Source organism: Ochotona princeps, chromosome 28 (genome assembly GCF_030435755.1).
Source record: "Ochotona princeps isolate mOchPri1 chromosome 28, mOchPri1.hap1, whole genome shotgun sequence".
Lineage (NCBI taxonomy): Eukaryota > Metazoa > Chordata > Mammalia > Lagomorpha > Ochotonidae > Ochotona > Ochotona princeps.
Genome location: NC_080859.1, coordinates 12,255,902 through 12,266,078, shown reverse-complemented (window position 1 = coordinate 12,266,078; position 10,177 = coordinate 12,255,902). Strand labels below are relative to the sequence as shown.

At 42.7% G+C, this 10,177-nt stretch overlaps 1 non-coding gene across 1 annotated transcript; it reads left to right on the top strand.

Moving 5' to 3' along the window:
- Positions 1 to 9,807: 9,807 nt before the first annotated feature.
- On the top strand, positions 9,808 to 9,938 carry LOC118760378 (small nucleolar RNA SNORA2/SNORA34 family). Its single transcript, XR_004996752.2, has one exon. It is a non-coding gene; the product is annotated as a small nucleolar RNA SNORA2/SNORA34 family (small nucleolar RNA).
- Positions 9,939 to 10,177: the final 239 nt, after the last annotated feature.

The following is a 10,177-nucleotide window of genomic DNA, read 5'->3' as shown; positions in this document are numbered from 1 at the left end:
CTTACTCCAAATGTTCCCCTCTCTAGTCTCCCACCATCTCTCAAGAAGTGGTATCCCTAACATGTGTGTCCTTTGGATGCATCCTTTATCACTTGAACAAAAGATGATAAAAGGGGGGAAAGCTATCATTGCTCACATGTGCCTACGTGAGCAGGTGTCACTGTGCTTCCTGTCCAACACTGAGCATTGAGGCTGTGAGGAGGACAGGTGTGACCAAGGAGGGGTAAGAGAAGAGCCTGGGCAGGAGCAGTCTTCCTGGACTGCTGAGCGCTAGGAGTGGGCATTAGGGGCACAGGGTGTAGCAGGTGTAGCCTCCCCAACCCCCCATCTTCATTCTCCTCCTCCAATTCCTGTGGACTGTCAAGGTTGTCAAGAAGGCAAAGTGCCCATGGTAAAAGGATGAACTCCTCAGGCTCCCAGCTGCTTGGAGGGAGCCTGGTGGAGTGGGACAACTTTGGAGTCAGGCTCAGATGGAAGGTTTCTTTTTACTGTTTCTCTTTCTAGATTTCCTGTTTACTCTGTATGCAGGACAGTGCCAACACACAGAATGTGAGATGGCTAACTACACCACATTCCTCCATTCTCCAGACAGAAGTATTTCTTGTCCTGATTTCCGGATTTGAGTCATGCCCCCTGGAAATGCTCACTCACTCATGTTCTCCCAACCCAAATCCCCCTAGTATTGCTTTGTGATCCAAGATGAAGGCTCATCTTTGAGAAGCCATCCATCAGCCCTCTCTGCATAACTACCTTTTTTTCTGGCGAGCATGAGAACATCTGTTTTATCACAGTCACATCCTGGACTCTCCTCGTAGCTGTTTTCTCTCTCCAGCTGTTCCTGCCTCTGGGTTCTATCTTCTCATGTCTACTTTGGTTTCTATAAAGAATGGTAAGGCTTCCCTTTATTCCAAGTTGCCTGCAGTTAACTGGATTCCTCATGAAGCATGCTCCTATCAGAGAGCTGTGGCCCACAAGGAAAATATCACACGAGCCTGCAAGGTCTAACCTTTTCCCCTCAAGAAGGGTTTTGCATTTGATTTAATAACCTGCTTAGCCATCAGCTAACTTGACCTGAAAGTCAATAGCCACATTGTATCTTGGGTCAGCCATGAACTTCTTGAAAGTGGCAATGCACTTTGGTGATGAGCAGGATAAACATCTAAATTACCCCTGGCTTCTGGTATCTCAAATCGCCAACCCTAACTGAAGGGTGGCATTCCTGATTCAACAGTCTTTGCTGCACAAAATAATACACTGAGTGGCACCAAGATCTCATTCTTTTCTGATGTAATGAAGTGAGACTTTGGAGATAGCATAAAAATTAGGGCCCCTGCCACCCAGGTGGGAGACCAAGATGGAGCTCCTGGTTCCTAGCTCCAGTTTGGCTCTGCCCTGGGCATTGGGGCCGTTTGAGGACTGAACCAACAGATGGAGTGTTGATTCATTAATTCCTTCTCCCTGTCTTCTCTCTTCTGCTTCCTCACCAGCCTCTCCCATTCTCTCCATTCCCTCTCTGTAACTATGCCTTCCAAATAAATAAATAAATACATAAATAAATGTTTAAAAAATAAAACTAAGGAAAAAGAATAAGTCTATTTTGATCTTAAAATTTTGGATGTGAAAAGAAAGTTTTCAATTTCTTTGTGCAAAAATAGATTCAGTTTTAATTCCATTTTTCCCCATAAACTTTTTGAAGCTATGAAAAGAGGACAGGTGTATGAATTCACCATGTGTTAAATAGTCTTAACACTTGATTCCATCATTACATTAGTTACTGTTTTATAGCTTAGTTATATAACATGAACAAAGTGCACAATGCAGGCTTAAGAAATACTTTTCACTCTTCCCTTCCTCCTGGCTGCTTTCGCCAGCCACCTTCATCTGTCTTCATTTTTAAAAAATTTTTACAATGGCATAGTTTTATTTGATTTTCCAATTACTGGTTTAATGCTATACTAGGTAGAAAATTCAACAACTAGAAAGTAGGAAAAAAAAACTCTATTTCTCCAGTGAAGACAAATGTTATAAAGAATAATCAAATCTCAAAATGTCAGTATCACTCAAACAGGTTACATTTCTTTGTTCTCTGTGTATTAGTTGCCAAAGATGAGGGAAAGCATGATATTTGTCTTTCTGGTACTGGTTCATTTTACTAGCATAATGATTTCCAATTGCATCTATTTTGAAAGACAAGATTTCCTTTCTTATGGCCGACTAGTATTCCATACTGTATCTATGCTACATTTTTTAATTTAGTCATCAGTTGATGGGCATCTGGGTTGATTTCCTATCTTAACTGTTGTGAATTGTGCTGCTATAATCTTGTGGGTACAAATAGCTTTTATGGTGCCTGAATATATTCCCAGGAGTGGGATGGCTGTGTCTTATGGTAGACCTATTTTTAGACCTCTGAGGAATGAATCTCCTTACTGTCCTTCATAATGATTATGCTAGATGATATTTCCACGAAAAAATGGGTTAGGGTGCCCTTTTCTACAACCTCATCAGTATTTACTGTTTTCTAATTTCTTTATGACAACCATGCTAACTGGAATGAGATTGAACCTCATTGTGTCTTTTTTTTTTTTTAAAGATTTATTTATTTTATTACAAAGTCAGATATACAGAGAGGAGGAGAGGCAGAGAGGAAGATCTTCCATCCGATGATTCACTCCCCAAGTGAGCCGCAACGGGTCGATGCGCGCCGATCCGAAGCCGGGAACCAGGAACCTCTTCCAGGTCTCCCACTCAGGTGCAGGGTCCCAATGCATTGGGCCGTCCTCGACTGCTTTCCCAGGCCACAAGCAGGGAGCTGGATGGGAAGTGGAGCTGCCGGGATTAGAACCGGAGCCCATATGGGATCCCGGGGCGTTCAAGGCGAGGACTTTAGTTGCTAGGCCACGCCGCCAGGCCCCATTGTGTCTTTTATTTGCATTTCTCTGGTGACTGGAGACCCTGAGAATTTTCATATGTTTTTTAGCCATTTGAATTTGTTCTTTAAAAATGCCTATTTAGGTCCTTTGCTCATTTCATAACCAGATTATTTGTTTTGTTGTTGAGTTTCCTGAGTTCTTTCTAGATCCTGGATCTTAATCCTCTACCAAGTTGCAGAATTTGTGACTATTTCCCCCATTTTGTTGGTTGCCTCTTCGTTTTGTTGATGGTTTTCTGTGTAAGTGCTGAAGCTTCTTAGCTTGATATAATCCATTTGTTTATTTTTTTTTTAATTTTGTCTGTGCTGCTAGGGTCTTTTTCAAGAATTTTTTCTGCATACCTATGTGTGAAAGAGTTTCCCTGGTGTTTTTCTCCAATAATCTGATTATATCAGATCACAGATTTAAATGCTTGATCCATTTAGAGTTGATTTTTGTACAAGGCGTAAGGTAGGAATATGTTTTCATAATGGTACACAAACAGATACAATTTTCCCAGCGCTATTTTTTTAAAGAGACCATCGTTTTTTCCTGGTACCATAACAGAGGACGGAACAAATTGATCAACTACCCAGCCAGGTGTTGGCAGTGAAAATCTGGGCAAATGGAGACTAAGGTGGACTATGTCAACCAGTGGATTCTGGAGAGATTTCATAGTGCTTGGAGTGGCGAGATCAGCAGCAATTCAGAACTATTGAACTATCAAATTCACTTAAGCAGGACCCTCAGAGTATGCCCCCACATCAGGGACCCTGGGATGGTTAGGAGTCTTGGTGTGACTTCTTGCCTCATTTCCCTCCTTCCTCCAGATACAGGAAGGAAAAAAAGAGAATGTGGAAATAATGGTTTCACCCACCTTCCTGTAGCCCTTGACCCTTATCATTCTAATCAAGTATGTAAAAATCTTCAAAAATAATTATCTTTGAAAAAGTTTATTTATTTGAAAAGTGGGTTGGGGAAAGAAATAAAGAGAGAGACTAAGACTGATTCTATCTACTTGTTCACTTGCCACAACAGCAAGCCCAGGGCAGGAGCCACGAATTCCATCTGGATCTCCTATATAGCTGGCAGGGACCCAAACACTAGTTCTATCACCTGCTGCCTCTCAGGGTGCACCTCAATGCAGGAAGCTGAATAAGAAGCAGAGGCAACACTCAAACCCAGATACTCTGACATAGTCTGCAGGCATCCCAAGCAGTGGCTGAATCTGCTGTTCCACAACATCCATGCTTTTGATTTTTTAAACATCAGTGTCTTCACTTACTAAATAGTATGATAAATATGATGTTGGGAGTATTAATTGAAACATTCATGGGAGAAATTTGATACACCGCAGCAGCTAGTACGTAGGAAGCACAGAATGGGTACTGCATTTTAAATTATTCCAGTGGTTATTGCACTTTCATTGCTTGGGCTCAGTTAAGGAGCAAGTCTACCCCTACTTGGGACAGACACTTTGAGAAAGAAGTATGAAGAGAAAGGCCTTGCTTGATATTTACCCACATAATGTTCATCTGTACAACTAGTAAGGATTTTCAAGGGTCAGCATGTATAAGTCTTCAGTGTCCAGATAAAAAAACTGAGGGTGAGGAACTTGCTTAATTCACATGGAAGTTTAAAGCAGAAGCAAGACCGAAGGATGGCTCTTTGACCCTTGCTGTTAGGGGTTTTCCCATTAGAGAGCATCATGGAAAATGAAACATCCTGGGACTGAAGACCCAGGGTTGCAACAGACATTTGGGGGAAAGCCAAAAGAATTGGGAAAAAATAACTCAGCAGCTCAGCAGAAAAGCGAGAGATCGTGTCCCTGGATTGCACACACTTTAGCAGTGTCACCTCTGTGGCTGGCCCCAGAGCCTGGCCTTGGATGACAACACCCTCACCAGGCAGCAGTTTTGCCCCTTAAAATTAGGTCATTATTCTCTGTAGTCAATTCTGATTTGAAGACAAGCTCAAGAAAACATTGTTGTGTTACCTCAATCCATGTCTGTTGTGGACCTGAGGAGGTGAGGGGAGATGTGTTTTCACTCTCACTTTGTTAACATTCAGAACTTTTGCCTTCCCTTCCCTAGGAGAATTATCTGGTTCATTATCCCACAGGTATAAATAGGACTTAGGCCAAAAGCTCTGTTCCAAGATGCACAGGCAACTTCCTCTAGGATGCAGCAAGAAGTGGTTTCAGAGCAGAAGGCCAACCACAAAAAGGAAGGTCCTGGCCTCTTGGGCACCTGCTCCTGTTCTTTTATCACCTCTGTTCCCAAACCTCATTGTAAAGCCTTTGGGACCTAGTTTTTGTATTGTTGTGCTTAATTTTTTATGGTGACCTCAAATTCCTCACTGTGATGTGTAGATAGTGCTAGAAAATCTGACCTCTGTGCCTCTCTTCCTTACTCCAAGGGTAACTCCACAGTTGCTAATGACCTGCAGGTCATCTTCTCTGGTCTTTACCAGAAGTAATTAACCGTGTCTTGTTCTCCTGCTTCCTGGGCACTTGGGGACCGAATCTTGCCTGCTCTTTGTTCTCTCTTTGCCAAGCTGGGTAGGGCTCTCCCTCCTCCCCACCTTGAACACTAAGGAACCGTGTGCCCTTAGCTCCACTCCTTTTATCCTTTTCAGGACAGAGATGCTGTGAGTGTCTGCACCCAGCTTTCTCCTCTTCTGACCACTCACTCAAGCCTGTGTCTCCAGTAGCTGAGGGTCGGTCACTTGGATGTTCTGCCTCTAGGCCAATTTCCACTGCTGCACAACATTGCCCTTTGCTGCCTGTCTGCACCCTGCCTCCCATTGCCCACAAGTTGTTTCAGAGCAGGCCACAAGGCCATGTTGCTATTTTGACCCTGCCCTTCTGCAGTTTGTTACTAAATTTGTTGGTCCTTTTAAATTTCTTTCTATTGAACTTAAAAAAGAAACTCTTACAAGTAGACCCAAGACTCAAACTTAGGGCCTCTAATACAAGATTGTGCCAAATGTCTGCCTTCTGGAATGTAAAAAAAAAAAAAAAAAAACTTTTAATGTCTTGATTAATTCGAAACTTCTAGGGAAAGAGAATTCCCATGTTACTTCACTCCCCAAGTGCTCACAAGAACTGGGTCTTAATCAGGCAAAGCAAGGAGTCAGGAACCGGTTCTAGTCTCCCCCGTGGGTGACAGGGACCCAAGCAATTGCCATCAACTGTTGCCTCCAAGTATACATATTCACTCTGATTCTGATATGTGGGCATCCCGGGCTGTGTGCTTACAGCTATGCCAAGCACCTGTGCCCTATGCCCTGTACTGTAGGGACTGAAATTGCAGCACAGCGTAATAAGCAGCCTGAGGCAAGGTAGGCATTACAAACAAGCACTTATTATGGTCCCTGCTGTTTTACTTTCAACCCAGCTCCCTGCTAATGCACCCAGAAAAGCAGAAGAAGATAGCCAAGAACTTAGACAAGACCTGGATGAGGTTCTTAGCTCTTGGTTTCTGCCTGGCCCTACTCTGCACATCACAACCAACTGGGGATGGAGCCAGTAGATGGAAGGTCTCTCTTTGTCTGTCCCCTTTGTCTTTCTGGGTTTCGAATAAATTGTAAAAATAACAACCCAAGAAGTCTTGTTGATAGGATTTGCACAGTTGAGGGATGTGTGGACAAGCACAGTGGAGGACAGATGCTCTGAACAGCAGGAGCGTTGATGCCAGAGCAGTCGAGGTGATATGCAGTTTCCAAGTTTGTCTATAGCTCATGCTACAGAAGAGAAGTTTTCAGCATCCTGTGCCACTGCTCCCCAATGATGACATCCTATACATGGCCACCCACAGACAGGTCAATTGCTGATGCGATTTTCACTGTTTCTGGAGGTAGAACTTGTTTATTGGGAATTGCTGACCGTTGTAACATGAACTGTAAGTCTTCACTTCTCCTTGTTTATGTGATGACAAGCCTCAACAAAAGGCATGCTGTAGAAAGGAAAGGTTGAAGAGGCTTGTGCTCAAGCCAAAGGAAAGACATCTTGTGTCATTCTTTTCCCCTAAGTTCATCATCTGATTTCTCATCAGAAACTGTGTGACCAGAAGGCACTGCGTCCACCTAGTCCATGTGTGGAAGGCGAAATAAGTGTCAAATGAAAAATACAGATCCTCCCAAGCTAACCTTCCAAGAGTAGGGAGAAAGCAAGACATCCCCGGATGTCTTGGTTCTTTTGTGCTGTCCTACTTCTGTGAATATACCCACAGAAAACAACATCAGCATATGAAAGGCACCTGCTCTGCTACATTGACAACTATAACGAAGACTTGGAGTCCACTTAAATGTCCATCAACTGATGACTGAATAAAGAATTGTAATATGTATACATGATAGAATATTACTCAGCAAGAAAAAGTGAAATCCTGGGATTTGTAATAAAATGGATGGAACTGGAGAACCTTATGCTAACTTAAATTAGGCAGACACAGAAAGAAATTTTGCATGTTTTCTATGTGTAAGTTAACGTATATATAATATATTAAAATAATATATAGTAAGAGAAGTTTTAAAGTGTGTGCATACCCTTTGTAAAGATATTTGTAAACACTATTTTCACTGAGTTAAGCTCTCTACATAACATACCCTACTGTCCTCACTTCATGATCCTTGTCATGAATCTACATTTGTGATATTGTGATATTGTTTTTTCAAGAAAAATAATACATATGTATATTGGATTTGAGGCAAATGTGCCAAAATGTTACAAATCCAACTTGCCATCTTAAGACTCACTTCAGATCAGTGACACAAAAAAGGTGAATAGGAAAAGAGGCACCAAGACACTCCATCTAAATAATAAGCAAAAGGAAGCGGGTATAGCTATCTATATTAATGTCAGATAGGCATAAATCAGAAGTTATAAGATACCAAAAAGGACATCATGCAAGTAATACAAAGTTAAATATAAGAAGTAAATCATCATAAAGTCTCCGTTTGCCCCATATTCGTTGCCAACATATAGCTGAGATGAATGATTGACCTGTTCTGTCTTCTGTCTTTTCTTGGTTAGAGTTCTGAGTCCAGCAGTTCGATTGGGCAGATCTCCAAAGAAACCTTGAGGTATTCCCAGACCAGATTCTTGTATGTTCTAGCAAGCACAGGGCCCGGCACAGTCCATCACCCCGATCTGCTGGTGGTTGCAATTGCTGTGTTGGTTCTGTTTTCAGTCCCGAGTTGCACTGGAACCAATGGGTGTTGCAGTCCAGTCTGGTTCTGCCCAGCACATACTAGGCCCTTACATCAACCAGTGGGAGCTGCAGCCTAGTCAGGGCGACCCACAATAACCCCCATATCAATCAGTGGACGACTTCATCGAGCGAAACTGGCAGCGATTCACAACTGGAGAACTATTAAAACCACTTGAGCAAATATCTCAGAGCATGCCCCACATCTGGGACTTGGGGTGGGCGGGAAAACGGGTGGGGCTTCTCCCTCAATATCCTCCTTTACCTCAGATACATGATGGAAACAATATGGACATAATAGTATTACCCACTTCCTTATACCCCCTGAACCTTTTTTTTTTAACCGCAATTAACTATGTAAAGATTGTCAACAATACAATAAAATTTAAAAAAAAAAGAAGTAAATCATTAAAAATATGTACTTAGCAAACTTGCATACAGATATGTGAAGCAAAATACGATAAAGCTGAAGTGAGAACTGGACAGTTGTACTGGAGTATTGGGGGGCTCTCATACCCCAGTCTGCATAATGCATATAACTAACAGAAGGGAGCAACAGGAAGAGAATGGATACTCAGATCACACAAGGCACTGACCTAGCCTGATACACATGCGCAAGACATCTTACCCGATATGGCACAATACGGATTTCTCTGAAGTTCATGTGATATTCTCTCCAGGGGGGACCACGTCTCAGTGTACATGTACATCATACAAAGAAACTTCTATGACCAGTTAGGAGCAAACAGGAAACCAACCACAGAAGGAAAAGCAGGAAGTTCACAAACTGGTGGGAGCTTCAAAACATACTCTGAAATTACCACTGTTACAAATTGACCAAACTGATCTCACAAGTACAGACTCTTGGAAGCTTGGGTGTCCTTCACCAGCTGGTGGACTGTCCTGTACCACTACACGTGGAAGAGGGAAACAGCCCGGACAAGCCGTGTTCAGCGGATTTCAAGGAACAGTCATCCAGTCAACTAAGAGAGCACCAGCACGTGATAGGAATCATTCAATCAACCAAGCTTACATCAGCACATAATACAAATTATCCAGTCAACTGTAGTGATGCAGAACACAGATACCCATCAGTCCATTCAGCCAACGAAACTTACATCAGTGCACAATAAACATTATCTAACCAACTGAAGTGGTGTAGAACATACATACTCAATCAGTTTAAGCATCATGCACTCTAAACTATCCAATCAGTAAAAGCCACATCTGGCTTAGTAACAAACAAGAGAAGTAGGCAAACAGGTCCTTCCATGTTCAGAAACCAAAGCAAGAATTCATCCCAGAAGGAGATATTTCCTTGAGATAAGCACTCTCACTCCTCTTTTGAGATTTTGCAAGAACACAAGGCTATGGCAAAGGTCAGATTATGGACACATCTCACAAATATTTCAGAAGGCCTAGTCTTACTGTCGCATTTTCTATCGTCTGAGCTGTCACACCACTAGGTCAAAGGAGAACTCACAAGGCTAATTAGAAAACACTGAGATGGGGTGACTGGCCGAGCAGTTAAAATGCCACTTGGACGATCCACATTCCACATTTGAGTTCCTGTGTTTGATCCCCCACTCCAGCTCCCAGTTTCAACTTGTGTCCAATGCAGATTCTTAGAGGCAACAGGGCAGCTTTCTGAGTATCTGTTTATAACTCTTAAATTCCCAGCAGTGCTGGCCCTAAATCAAACCTAGCAGTTTGCAGATGCCATTGACTTTAAGCAGGAGCCTAAAGAGATGTCTATGATCTTGACCATTTCAGGACTTCGGAACTGGAATGGTCAATTCATTGGGAGGAAATACCATATCCGGAGGGAGGACTTCCCATCAGTGTTTCTGGTAGCCTAAAAGCAAAAGCAGCAGGGGCGTCATCTAGTGGTAACAAATGTAACTGCAGAAAATCATTTGTTGTAGGTCTGGTCCTTACGCCAACAATATTAGGGTACCTCAAGTAATGTATGGAAAACAGACTCAACGGCCTGGGGAGGTAGCCTAGCAGCTGAAGTTCTCCCCTCGTACGCACCTGGATCCTATGTGGGCGTTG